General features: G+C 40.0%; 1 protein-coding gene across 8 annotated transcripts in view; it reads right to left on the reverse strand.

Moving 5' to 3' along the window:
- The window catches only part of SMYD3 (SET and MYND domain containing 3), a 349,734-nt gene that overhangs the window by 119,426 nt on the left and 217,120 nt on the right, over positions 1-13,188 (reverse strand). The gene's annotated exons all lie outside the window — the stretch shown is intronic.

A 13,188-nucleotide genomic window follows, 5' to 3' on the forward strand; every position in this document is an offset into this window, starting at 1 on the left:
AAATAAATAAATATTGTAAAATGGCGGGGTGGGAGAGTTCATGGCCAAAGATAATTTTGGCCCATGGATTGACCAACTCTCAGCTCATACTCTTAGCTTACAGGCTACCCTAGGGCCACAATACTGGATTATATGTAGTAATTATACTGGTGTCTATACATTACTATAATCACACAACTCCTATGTGTCATCTTTAAAAATTACCACCACCATCATCATCATCGGAGTTTAATAAGTTCTAAATTTCTTAAGAACAGTTTCCCTTCATGCTTTTGCACTGCAAACCTGACACTGAAAAGAGAATGTGTCTGCCAACATCAGTAGCTATGAGGATTGCAGAATCATCCCCATTACTTGCATTCTACAGCTGGACTTTGCTCAACAAAACACCTTTTTTATCCTTTTGGGTACAAAATGCTGTGGAATCACATGGAGATTTTAAAAAATCAAATCACTGTAAGCAGCACTATTTAAAATTGTCAAGTCAGCACCAACATCTTTTTAACACTGAGACTTGTCTCATCCTCAGAAACTAATGAGCAGACAATGTATCACTTCCAAAATGGCAAAATAGTTGTCCGTGTTCATTGTTCGTTTAAGCTATCTATGGCAATACATATTGCCTTAATTGTTCAACTTAATCAGACAAGAGACCTTTTAGAGAGAGGTGAAAGAGAATTGGAACCAATTATCTGCTCACTAGATGGCAAATGTAGCTGGATATTCTGGGCATTATCTTTTGCTCCTACAAAGTGAAATTTTAAAGATCTAACTAAAGTTCCCTTTTGCTCTCCACCTTGCAGTTACAAACTGAATACACACATTCCTCACACAGTACAGATTGAAACACCAACCAAATAATGGAACTGAGAGGGTGTGAAATTGATGCCCACCAAGAACTCCCACAAAATACCTCATTCTAGAGTGGTTGTGTACCTTACTCAGCTTGAAGGCATCTTCTATATGAATTTGGCTTAAAGATAAAGAACCATAACATAGATGGGAAGGGGCCCTGAAGTTGCTCACCAACAGTTAGTACCTGGACAGCACACAGGTCACCTGGCCACACCCTCCCTTGCTACATTATGTATTAATTTTCCTATTTAAATTACAGTAACTACAGAAAATTTGCATCTAAAGACATATACATTTACATATGCAATTTTTATATGGATCTGTGCCCTCTTTTGTCCTCTTTATGGTGATGTAGTTCCCTCTCTCTTTTTTTGGCCACTCTACCACCTTCATTCTTATCAACACCATACATTTAAAGTCTATCCAGTGGACATTTAAAGTACATTACTTCTCCCATAGAATCCTGGGAAAAGTAGTTTCCCCTCACAGAGCTACAATTCCAAGCAGTCTTAGAAAACAACAAACAACAAAAGGGTTCAAGGAAAAAGCACTTGCTGTGAGATATAATCAGATAAACTAAAGTAGTATGCAGCTACTTTGAGCACATAAAGTGAATTCCCAGAGTAGTGGGGTAGGCCTGAGGTGAGAATTAATTGATGATATTCCTAAATGAGCAACTATTGCTGGTGCAGATCCCCCTGCTGTGCACAGCACCGTCATTTTCAAGTCAAGGAAGGCCAGATGAAATCAGAAAAAGATTGAAACAATATACTATTTTTGTAGTTAATAAAACTACCATACAATTGTGCAAATTTCACACCCACTCATCCACAACTGAGGGAGCTTTGATAGCAGAGATGGAATTGCCATTCTCTTCTTTCCCCTTGGCATGGATAAATGTTATTTTCCACAGCATTTGAGATAACAGTAAATGAGCATATTACACTCCTTGAAAAATAGACACTGCTCTCTCCTGAGAGGACATTATACATTCTTATGCTCTTACTAGAGAGTAAGCCCCATTGAACGCAGTGGAGCTTACATCCAAAAACATATGGAAAGGATTGCACTGTAAGAAAACTAAATTCTCTGTCAGAAGCCTAGCTGGGAGAGTGAGGAGGAGCTGTCAACCACATTCTGAGCCTCCTGGTTTTTTTAAGAGAGGCTGAAATGTTACCAGTGAAATAAAAACCTTTCAACAGATTGTAGGATTCAGTCTTCCTCCTATGCTGGATCACTCCTGAAATCTATTGGCAGAGCATAATTTGAAACATTATAAGATGAATAAATGGGAGATCATCATAACTTCTGTAGAACCTCATATTCCTATGAAATTCTAAATGACAAACAACCAAATGGGACTACCTTGCTACTCTCATTGCTAATCCAAAGACTGATCATTTTGTTTCTTTTGGGAGTAGACACTGAAATTTAATTAGGACCTGAGTATTTTTTAAATAATTCCTTTTTGTAAACAACTTGGTCATCCTGTGTGCACAAGACTGCATCATGATGGATAGTCCTCACCAGACTCTCATTTAGTTCCTTTAAATTTAACGAGGCCCTGATTTATTGCCTTGAATTACATGAGCTTCGCTGATGCCAGAACTAATACTGTAAGGTTGTTTTTGCACTTCAGTGATCAACAGATAGCAATTTGCTGGGCACATTCTCAAGTTCCTAGGTCTATATCCTGAATTTTGCGTGCACAGCGCATAAACACACACACACACACACACACACACACACACACATGCACCCCTATAAAAATGAGGGAAACCATTAGATAGAAGGGAAATTGTGCATGTTCATCCACGTTCACAGCCAGTACCTTAAATGCATGACTTCAACAGACAACGTTTCACTTGTTTTGTCTACTGTGCGAATTATTTTTGATACTGCAGTTTGCAATGATACCATATGTGTTCAATGGCTGAAGGCCCTGCTGCCTTATCTACTTTATTCATTTTTGCATGCGCTAAAAAAAACATAGTTCCTTTTATTTTCTTAAATGCATTTTTGATGGACAGCCTTTTGAACTTTCATTTTGTGAGTCCCAATTCAGGAAATTGCTTTGCTGCACCGCTGAGTTCTGATTTCTTTGGGAACTCCAATTTCTGTTCCTGGCCCCTTCTAATAACTTCAAGAGCAAAATTTCAGACAGCCCACTGATGTACGAGTTCTCAAATGTCTCCCCAAAAGTAATGATAGAGAGTAGTTCTAGAACCAAATGTACTATCTCCGTTTTCAAGTAAACTGACTGGGCCTCACTTCCTGGAACTGCTCCACTTTAACAGAATGTCAAACTGAGTTCCATAGAGGCCTGCAATCCATAGAACCCTGGAACCCAAGTCCCAGTATATAAACAATTTGCTACTCCATCGTTTTTGGACAGAAGAGTTTGTTTTTGTGTTTGGTTTCTACACAACTGCTTATTTGTTCTTATATAACCTTTGAAATGATGCTGTTCAATTTATTGCAAATCTATTCTTCAAAAAACACCCTTATTATTTATACTACTTTTTTAACCAAGTCCCCACCATAACCTTGACAATCAAGAAGTCGCTTTCCCTAAGCCCTGGAAGTGAACTGCTGGCAGAAAGAAAAGACAGCTTTGCAGGGAGAGGGATTCTTGATGCTGTTATTTCCTTTGGTGGCCATTTTTGCATCTCAGGCTGCCTAGCAGGCACCAAAACTTGATCTCACCTGTACCTCAAATCCAACTTTTATTGCCATGTTTGCAAAGGAAAAGAACAACAGCTTGCAAATGAGCACACATGTTCGTCCAGATTTAGTTCCTTTGTCCCATGATAACGAAGGCTGAAAATGCACATGCAGCAGTTAAGTGCCACACGGTGAACAGATCAGCTACCATCTTACATGCTGGTATACTGTGCTAGCTGGTACTAGCTATCACAGCAAACTTGGTTGGAAAGGGATTAAATGTCACAGCTGGTTCCCAGCACTTGCCAGGCTTAAGACTGCACAGCAGCTTCCTCACTGCAATGTACCTTATGCCAATCCACTGTACCAGGTGTTAGACTCTGGGAGCAGGATTCTGCTGGCTTGGAATAAAAATTCTGCACTTTTATGTCTGGCAGAGGTACCAAGTAATAAACCTGCACCAGCTTGTTTTAGCAAGCAGGATAAAAGTTTAGCACAAACAAGCCTAAGCAAACCTCGGGGGGCCACTAGGTGGCGCATCGGAAGATGGCTGACAATAACATCTCCCAGACCCACACGAGGTAATTTGGAGGCTATGATGGGGGTAATTAGCCTCCTTAACCCCCCCAGGATTGTGGGGGGGACGGCCCTTGCCTGCTGTGCCCTATACCACCCCCGAATTTGTTGGGGTGGGGGAACTAGGCACAAAGCCCTCCTGTGGGATTCCGGCACTCCTGGACGCCGTCCCTGATTCGCGCTGCTAGTTGCAAGCATCTTCAAAAGAAACAATTTGGACGAGATAAATTGCACATGCTTCAAGGAAAAAGGGGAGTAAAGACTGCTGACAGAAGAGATCTCTGATAACAAGACAAGAATAAAATATGAGAAGATACGTCAAGATACGGTATGACAAATGACTGAGGGGGGAGGGGGGGAAAACCTGCCTTCCTTTTTCTTATGTGATTTAACAAGAATCTGCTCCCCTAATGAGTCAGAAACTAAGGACTTAAGCTGTGGATTTAAGGCTGTGTGGAGATAAACTTTCGAACCAAAGCAATGTTTCAAGATGAAGCTGGAAAGCTAAGAGTTTTGGAATGACGCAGTTAAAAATGCCGTCGCCATTTTGGGAGGCATTGTTGGAGCTCTTGGGTCTGGGAGGAGAAAGAGAGAAATAGAGTTGTTTACATATCGTGGATCAACTCCTCGGTGGGACTTAAGAGCGACAAATGCCAAATTCATGATGGAAAGAGCGATGCTATCTACGAAGGAGATATATGGAAACCATCTGGACTTAGTGGAGGAACGGGAAATCCACACAGGATTATTATTTTGCTTATCGGCTTAAGGACACTAACAGAAGAGATCGTAAAGGAAAAATAGAAATTATATGAACAAGATATGATGTGGAATGGGACTGATTTGGACGTTAATGCAGTAATAAGAAGATGATTTGAATCCCCCTTTGGATCTTGAAGTATGGGTTCCCCCAACAAAATTTAAAAGTTTGGCTTTGTAATTTGGAATTATGTGATGTGATTTAATTTGATGTGATTGGCCAGTTAATAAAAATTATTAAAAAAAAAAAACAAGCCTAAGCAAACCTCAAGCTCATGCTCCTTCCTATTCTTCCTCTGCCATGGCTTTCACTTCCAGATTTGTTTAACTTCACCTTGTCGTTTCATGCAAACCCACTAAATGTGGTTAATGTTAACTAGAGTGAGCTTGAAGTGATCAACTTTACCAGTCTGTGTTTGAAACCAAAAGTTGCAATTCAGCAAAAGCTTCCAAGCGCTTCTTGATGCCCCAGAGAGGGGAGGGAAGAAATAAAGTGTGACATCAAGCATTGCCCAGGCTCAATCATATCATCCTGAATTATGATTTTGCATTATTATTACCTGCCCTTCACCCGAGGGCCCCAGAGCTGGTTTGATATCCAAACACAGCCATATTGCACCCACAAAAGGTGGGGAAGATGGACAGGAATTTGAATCCATGAAACTGGATATGTAGAATATCAGCTATTATAATCCAGCAGTCAGTGATTCCAAGACTGGAAAAAATGCTACGACAGGTATAACAAGAGCACCAGATAAATCACTTCCTTTACTTTTTCCACCCTCCCCATTACCTCTTTGCTTTTCTCATACTGCCTGACTACAACCATGAAAACCAGGTTTTCCTTTTCCTTTTTTGTGGCTATAGTAAATAACCAATAGTATCAGAAATCAATGAGCCCCAGGGCGGGTTCCTTTGAGTGCCCAGGATCCCACTGACAGTTGATCAGCTACTACAGATTCCTGCAGAGATCTCTGCAGCCACTTTGCAACTTCTAAAGCCCTTTTCAGACATCTATTCACCTTGCAGCTTCAACTCATTTATTCCTTTCTCCAAAAGCTATAACTGGTAGTATGCTCACAGTATGCTTCTACAATAGTGGGTTCAAAATGCGTCACTTCTCTGATAAAAGAATGACTAACAGCTGACCCAAAACAAAAGTTCAACTTTATTACTGCAGTGAAAAAGAGTTTCATATATTTGTGTGTATTTTGCATTCATAGTCCAAACAAGTGGCAGTCATCTATTTCACAAACAGTTTCTTGATTTCCTCCCCCCCCAAAAAAAACAACACACCATAGGGCCAGGGCTGGGTATGGCAGTGCCATTGGCACACCTTTGACTGGGCTCCGTCCCTTGGGTGTGGTGGTCACACCTACCTACCTCCCTTCCCTCCCCTTACATTGACAGTGGTAGGCTGCTGCTGCTACAAAACATCTATTTAATTATTGTATTTATAAGAGACTTCATCAAATTAGTTCTCTATGCATTGTAAAAATTTATTCTAGCTGACAAGCGCTGCTGGCACCTGCCATTTTAATTCCCCACCATGCCCCTGGGATTCTGACAAAGGAAAACAGGATTGAATTGGCAGCAAGTTCAGCTGCGGAGGCCCTCTAAAGACTTGGGTCATTGGCAACTGCCTGACAGTGGCTGGCCCTGCATTTGTATGCCATCCTATCTAAAGAAGAAACAAAGGACTCAAAATAGCCCCACACCACTGCAATGCTTCCAACAGCCCAAATAGTTTGGCATAAGATATAGAGGATCTGAATTACTAGGTGCTGAGAGCACAACAACATTGGATCAGATGCATTCGATTGACCAGAGGCATTCAACTTTTAAAAGTTTCAGCAGCTGTGCATCTGCTCCAGGCAACACTTTTCTGGTGAGATGAATAGGAGCACCTTCATGGGTTTGCTGCTGCAGGGTCTGTGTCAAGACCCCCATATCCTCAGGCCAACAGGAATGCCAGGCAAGGTTGTCAACAGCTCGGAGAGCGCATCACCTCACATGAGCTGTCAGCCCTCTCTGAAGCAGTCGCATATGGCTAAATAACAAAAACTGTCAAACACCCTAATTGCCTGCTTGCAACTTTCAGAATGTGCTTTTCTGGCCCGGCACAATTTGACTTGGCAAGTCATTATTGAGAGGCTGTCAGTATTCTGACTTGAATCAGTTACAACTGATAGGTTGTCAGATTCACTTCTATAAAGTAAAAAAAAAAACCCAAAACAAAAAAACCCAGGATCCTTTTTATTTAAATGCTGCAGGCAAACCATTATTAAAGGTCCAGTTTTTAAAATTTTCCTTAGATGTAAGCTAGATGTAACAAGGAAATCTTTGGGGTCATGTAAATACTTTGCTACTCGGAGGACACTGTGTAGAATCATAGCTATGGACTATCAGCAGCAGAATTTCAAGGCTACTAAAAAAAAATTCTTGTTTTGAACTCTTGTAAATCTTGGGTTACAAGAGGGATGAAGAACCTGTGGCCCTCCTGATATTGTTGGACTGCAGTTTCCATCTTTGCAAGAACTAATATTTATTTTCTTAATCTGTTTGGCAGTGCAACAGCAAAAGATTAAAAATAATAAAACCAATAAGCTTTATTATGTGAAACTTGGAGAGTTCAACTGCTCTCAAGCAGTATTTCACATAACTTGCTCTTATCATTTAAACCCCCTCCCCAAAAGAATGTACCCAGAGCAACAGACCTGGAGCAATGGCACTAACCCACCCCCCCCCCAATTTATGAATGAGCATTCTCTACCTCAGGATGCCTGGTGCTTTAGTAAAGGAAGATATAGTCTATCTGGCTTCCTAGCACACACCACACTTAGCAAGTTATTTGGGAAAACATTTGGCACATAATACAACACTTTAAGAAGATCACTTGACTCTGCAGAACACATTTGCTCCTTATGTACAACTTGCAACTCAGACGAAATAATAAGGGCTGATTTAAATCAAGTAATTTAGGTAATTATCTTGTTAATGAAAAATGATCTCCTCTACCAGATTCATGACTAGCAGCAATGTCACCCCCATTTAGCATGTTTTGTATATAATTCCTCACTCAGATCAGATGCCTGAGGGGACCTAGTGAAGATAAATATCTCTTAATCTTTTTTTAATGGAACTTAGATGTCTTGTTTGGAAGCTAAAATGAAACTTTAAACATCGAGGCGTGGGATCAGGGTGGTTTGGCGAGAGCTCAGTAGCCCTATTCAGGCATCTACCCCTCTCACAAGTTTCCCATCACAAGGAGGAAGAGAGCGAGGGTTAACTTGCCAGACTTCCCCTTCCATCACATTCCTGATGGCCTGCCCTTCATAGGGTTGGACATCTGCAGCGGGAAACTGGCTGTGCTCATGGGGGTTCCCCATGAAGTTAGGCTTCTACAATGGCAGACTTGTGAAGGGGTACACCTAAATCGGGGTACTGTTGTTGTCATGAATTTGGGCTATTGACAGAGAGACTAGAGATATTTAGTTCACTTCCACACCATATGTTTATCCCTAAAGGTTGCCAGAAAATATAGTTTGTTAAGGGTGATGGGAATTGTAGTTCTGTGATGAGTATGGTGTTGAAGTTACCTAAATGTCTTTAGTCTCTTTGTTACCAACCCTAATTCATATCAAGAACATGTATGGTGTGAATGTGACAGTAGATGCAGAACATGAAACCCAAGTGACGTTAAACCTTTTCTACGCATTTTCATTATAGCCAATGAAAGGACTCAGGGATTTAGCTATGAACTTTAGCAAGATTGCATAAAAAGAAAAAAATGTAGTATAAATACAGGACATCTCTAACATGAAACATAACCCTGCAGACCCATACTACATTCCTTCCTCTGCAAGAACTCTGGAATAATACTCCCTTGGGTATTTTGCATTTCTAACCAGCTGCGGTCTCTATAAGATGGTTAGACAAGAGGTGTTTTGAACATAGCTTCGCTGTGCCAAAATTGTGAGGGAAAGTGCTGCAAAAGCTGAGCTGTATCTTGAAGAATGCTACTACTATCAGATCCAGTTACTGGCAAGTAAACTGGGGTTATATGTGTGATGTGTCCTCATCTGTCTTTCTTAGCTTCCATGATGCACATACTCATAACATGTTGGTGAGGATGATTCTGGTTGGTGTTAATTAGTATTACTGATCATATATATTTCCCACCTATCCTCCAAGGAGCTCAAGACAGTATACATGGTTCTCTCCTCCCATTTTATCCTCACAACAGCACTGTGATGTAGGTTAGGCTGAGACTTGGTCACTGGACCAAGGTCATCCAGTGACTAGACAGCCAGAACAGCAAACAGTGCTAGAAGAAGGCAGAAATGAAAATACTGGAGATATACGTTAGAGGTCCAGACTATGGGATGTCCGAAAAATTAATAATTAATAATTTGGATTGTAATTTAGCTGTTTTTTTGTTGTTGTTTCATTTTTAATTGGATTATAATTTGATGGATTTGTTAACTGGATGTTCCTATTGGAGAACTAATAAAAATGATTTATATATAAATCAAAAAGAACAGCAAATGGTGCTGAACAATTGTGATGGCAAGTTTAAACTTTTTTTATATCAGCCGAGCGGTAGGCAAACTGGATGAATGAATCACCTAGTAGCCAGTACCTGTTATAGTGCTCCCTACAGCTAATCTGTGCTGACTAAAAACTACCCTTCAGGTTCCAGGCAGAAGTTCCACCTCTAGACAACTAGAGATCCTAGAAGTCAGGGTTGGGGAACATGTAATGGTCCAGGTGTTGTTGGACTACTGTTTCCATCACCCCTGACCTCTGGCCATCCTGCTAAGGCTAACGGGACTTGGAGTCCAACAACATCTGGAGGGCTACAGGTTCCTGAGCCCTGCTTTAAGTGGGGAAACTACCAGCAGTCTTAATATATGAACACACACTATGGAGTTGACATCCCTAAACATAGCCACTATTCTCCTGTAATACAATACAGAAAAGGCCACACTTTCTTATGCAAATAACCTACTATAGGGACAGAAAAGACTTATTCAGATGGTTATAGAAAATGTCTGTATAGATTCCATCTCTCCAGTTTTCCAGCTGATCTCTTTTCCCTGGAAATTTGTGGTATAACCTCTTATTAGAGAAATTGTTGGATCTGCTCTGCAATGAATCGTAATTTGCCTCATCTTCATTCATGTTTACTTGTCATTTCCACATCGCAAAGTAGAAAATGAGAGCTCTGCACTACCACAAGTCTCACTGGGGATCATTAGGATTCCCTACTGTTACTTAATCACAGATCATCCAATTGATACGTGAAGTCAATGGATATAGTTCTGTCTTTTATATCTTTTAAAATATCCTTTACTAAACACAAACGCTAAGTCTTGTATTACAACTTCTGAACATATTTTAAAGCAACTATTAATCTGTCAGAAGTTTTAGTTACAAAATATGAAGTGTTAGAAGGATGCTTAACTACAGGATAGGACCTTTCACTACTGTTGTCTACTATATCTGTGGCACTAATGAAGATAATAACAGAAGGGCTGTAGTTCAATGGCAGAGCATACACTTTGTATGCAAAGGATCCCAGGTGCCGTTCCTGTGCTTAGAAAGACTCCTGCCTGAAACCTTGGAGAGCTGCTGTCAATCAATGTCAGCCATAATGAGGTAGATGGAACAATGCTCTGATTCTGTATAAGACAACTTCCTATGTCTTGATCAAATATTCCAGCCAAACAATTGTACCATTTTCAGATTTTTTTTCCATGGGAAGAAAACCTATTCTTACATATTCTCAAAGATATAGCAGAAGAATTTGGGTATCCAGTTGGGCCTTAAATGTATGAAGTGTTTTAAAAGGTAACTGAAATCATCTGTACATTCATTGGAAAAATCTTGCCCTAGATGCATCACAGTAGTAGCTTCATACCTGACACAGCTTGAGATTTCTAAGAAACCAAACCATCGGTGCAGTTTTAAACTCAGTGCAGTTTTGAACAATTCAGTCTGCCAACTTGATTCAGAGTGGTGTCCAGTTGTAACCAAGCAAAGAGGAAAACTTACTCCTTTATCTCAGGAACAATCACACAAAATTTGATTGCAATACCTGAAAAGGAGTCCAAATACACAGTGAACAAAAAACTTTCCAAAATATATAGTAGAAGGAAGGAAGGAAGTTAGATCTTGGTAGTTGTCTATGGATAGTGAAGTTGGACTATCCAGTGGAAGGCAAGTTGGATTTTGATATGAGAGAACTGGATTCAAATCATACCCACATATCTGCTAGGGACTCGCTGAATGGCATTTGACAAGACAATTTTGGCCACATTTTTAAATAGGTGTAACAATAGCCTCAGTTCTTTACTTATAAAATGGGATAACAGAAACTCTTCTCACTGTTTTATCTACTATATATTTTGGAAAATGGGTTGTCCATTTTCCCTCTATGAATTCAGACATCACTTGGAATTTTGAATCAAAATGGTGGATCGAAACATGACTTTAGCATGACTTCACCTGATTTTTGGTGTGATGGGTCAAAACACACAAATTACTGTATTTTTCCGTGTATAAGACTAGGTTCCCCCCTAAAAATAATGTCAAAAATTAGGAGGTATCTTATACATGGGGCCATCTCCCCCCATTTTCTTAAATTTGAGTCCCCCAAAATAGGGGGTGTCTTATACATGGGGACGTCTTATAGATGGAAAAATACGGTACGTTATCCATTTAAAAATTACATTCTTGTTTTGTTTCTAAACATCCCCAGGCAGTGCCGGGCGCTCCCTGCTGGCATAATGTAAAGTATAAGTAGTAGCAATGGTTGCTGATTTATATAGTATTCCACATTGTCCTTTTATTATGGCCCACTAGTCTGACTAGGCTAAACCAGAAAACTTAATTAAGCAATGCTGATGCTAGGCTGAAAATTTTAGCACACTTGAAATCAGTGAGACATAGCTCTAAGTAAATGTGGGTCAGATCAGGAGAGGTCAGGGACACTGCAGAACTTTCATTCCGGTGTGGCATTCAGAAGTTCTCTCCCATACTCTGGGGCACACCCGGGTGACTTCAGTCACAGAAGAAATCAAAATTGCCATTTATTAGTATGTAATGACAGCACAGCTGTTTTGAAGGTCAGCCACTGGTGCCTATTGCCCTTGCCAGCTTTTCTGTCCTAACATTCACATTTCCATCCATGTTGGCTATGCTCCCCTCATTAAGTCTGCCTCTTGGGCTGTTTATGAAGCATACTGTTAAAAGATAAATGGTCAGCAATAAAGAATGAGGCTGTGATTGATTATTTTTGTAAAAAAAATATAAAATCCCTCCCTCTTAGGTTGGCACATATCCTAGAAAATTGGAAGCAATTCTTTTCCTTGTGCTCTCACACAATCTCCATTAGCAGAGCTGCCATAACTATATTTTTTTAAAAAAATTCTCATTGGACTGTGAGTTTACAGTTACTTACAAATTTAAAAATGCATGGACAGAGTAAGTGAGCATGGTTAACTGTATGCAAACACAGCTGGGCTGTTGAAAACATTGGGTATGTATTTGTCATCCATAACTAGCCTAGATGCTCCAGAATGTGCTTCAGAGCACCTGCCAGGGTGCCCATATTATTATTTTCTATGCCTCTGGTGTGGCCTTCAGAAAAGATGTCTTTTATTTTGGGGGGAATAGATCCCTACCTTTTAGAAATTTTGATGTTTTATAACATATACCCAGTAGCTCACCAGGGATATAAAGTCAGATGTGAATGAATGGTACCAAGTGAGCTGTGGCTGGCTCTCAAGAGCTACTCTACTAATCTGTGGTGCTTTGTCTAACAGCTATGACCGGCATGGCCAATTTCATGAATTAGGCTAACATTGCATTTAATTCAGCCAATTTCACAAATTTGGAAGAGGTGCTGTTTGATGGATTAGGTGACTGATAATTCCATGGATTAGTCTAAGACTGTTTCGTTGGATTTGCTTTATCTGTGAATGAAACAATAATTTATTTATCCTATGGCTGGAGGAGCTTTCCAAAACCATGCATGGCTTCTATTTTTTGGGCTTCTTTCCAACACTTTCTTTATATGAAATCTTTATATGAAATCTTTCTTTATATGAAATCTTTCATTATATGAAATCTGTATGGAAAGCCAGTGTTCCTCAAATATTATAAAATCAGTGCTCCTCATTCTAAATTCATTTGATTTTCTGTTACCCCACTAAGATCATATACCCCCACTGGTGTGTGTGTGTGTGTACACACACACACCACCCTTCATCCACTGAACCTAGAGCGGGTCACAACTCAAAAATACAAGATAAAGAACACAAACACATA

This window comes from Podarcis filfolensis (genome assembly GCF_964270895.1).
Source record: "Podarcis filfolensis genome assembly, chromosome: 3".
NCBI classification, from domain to species: domain Eukaryota; kingdom Metazoa; phylum Chordata; class Lepidosauria; order Squamata; family Lacertidae; genus Podarcis; species Podarcis filfolensis.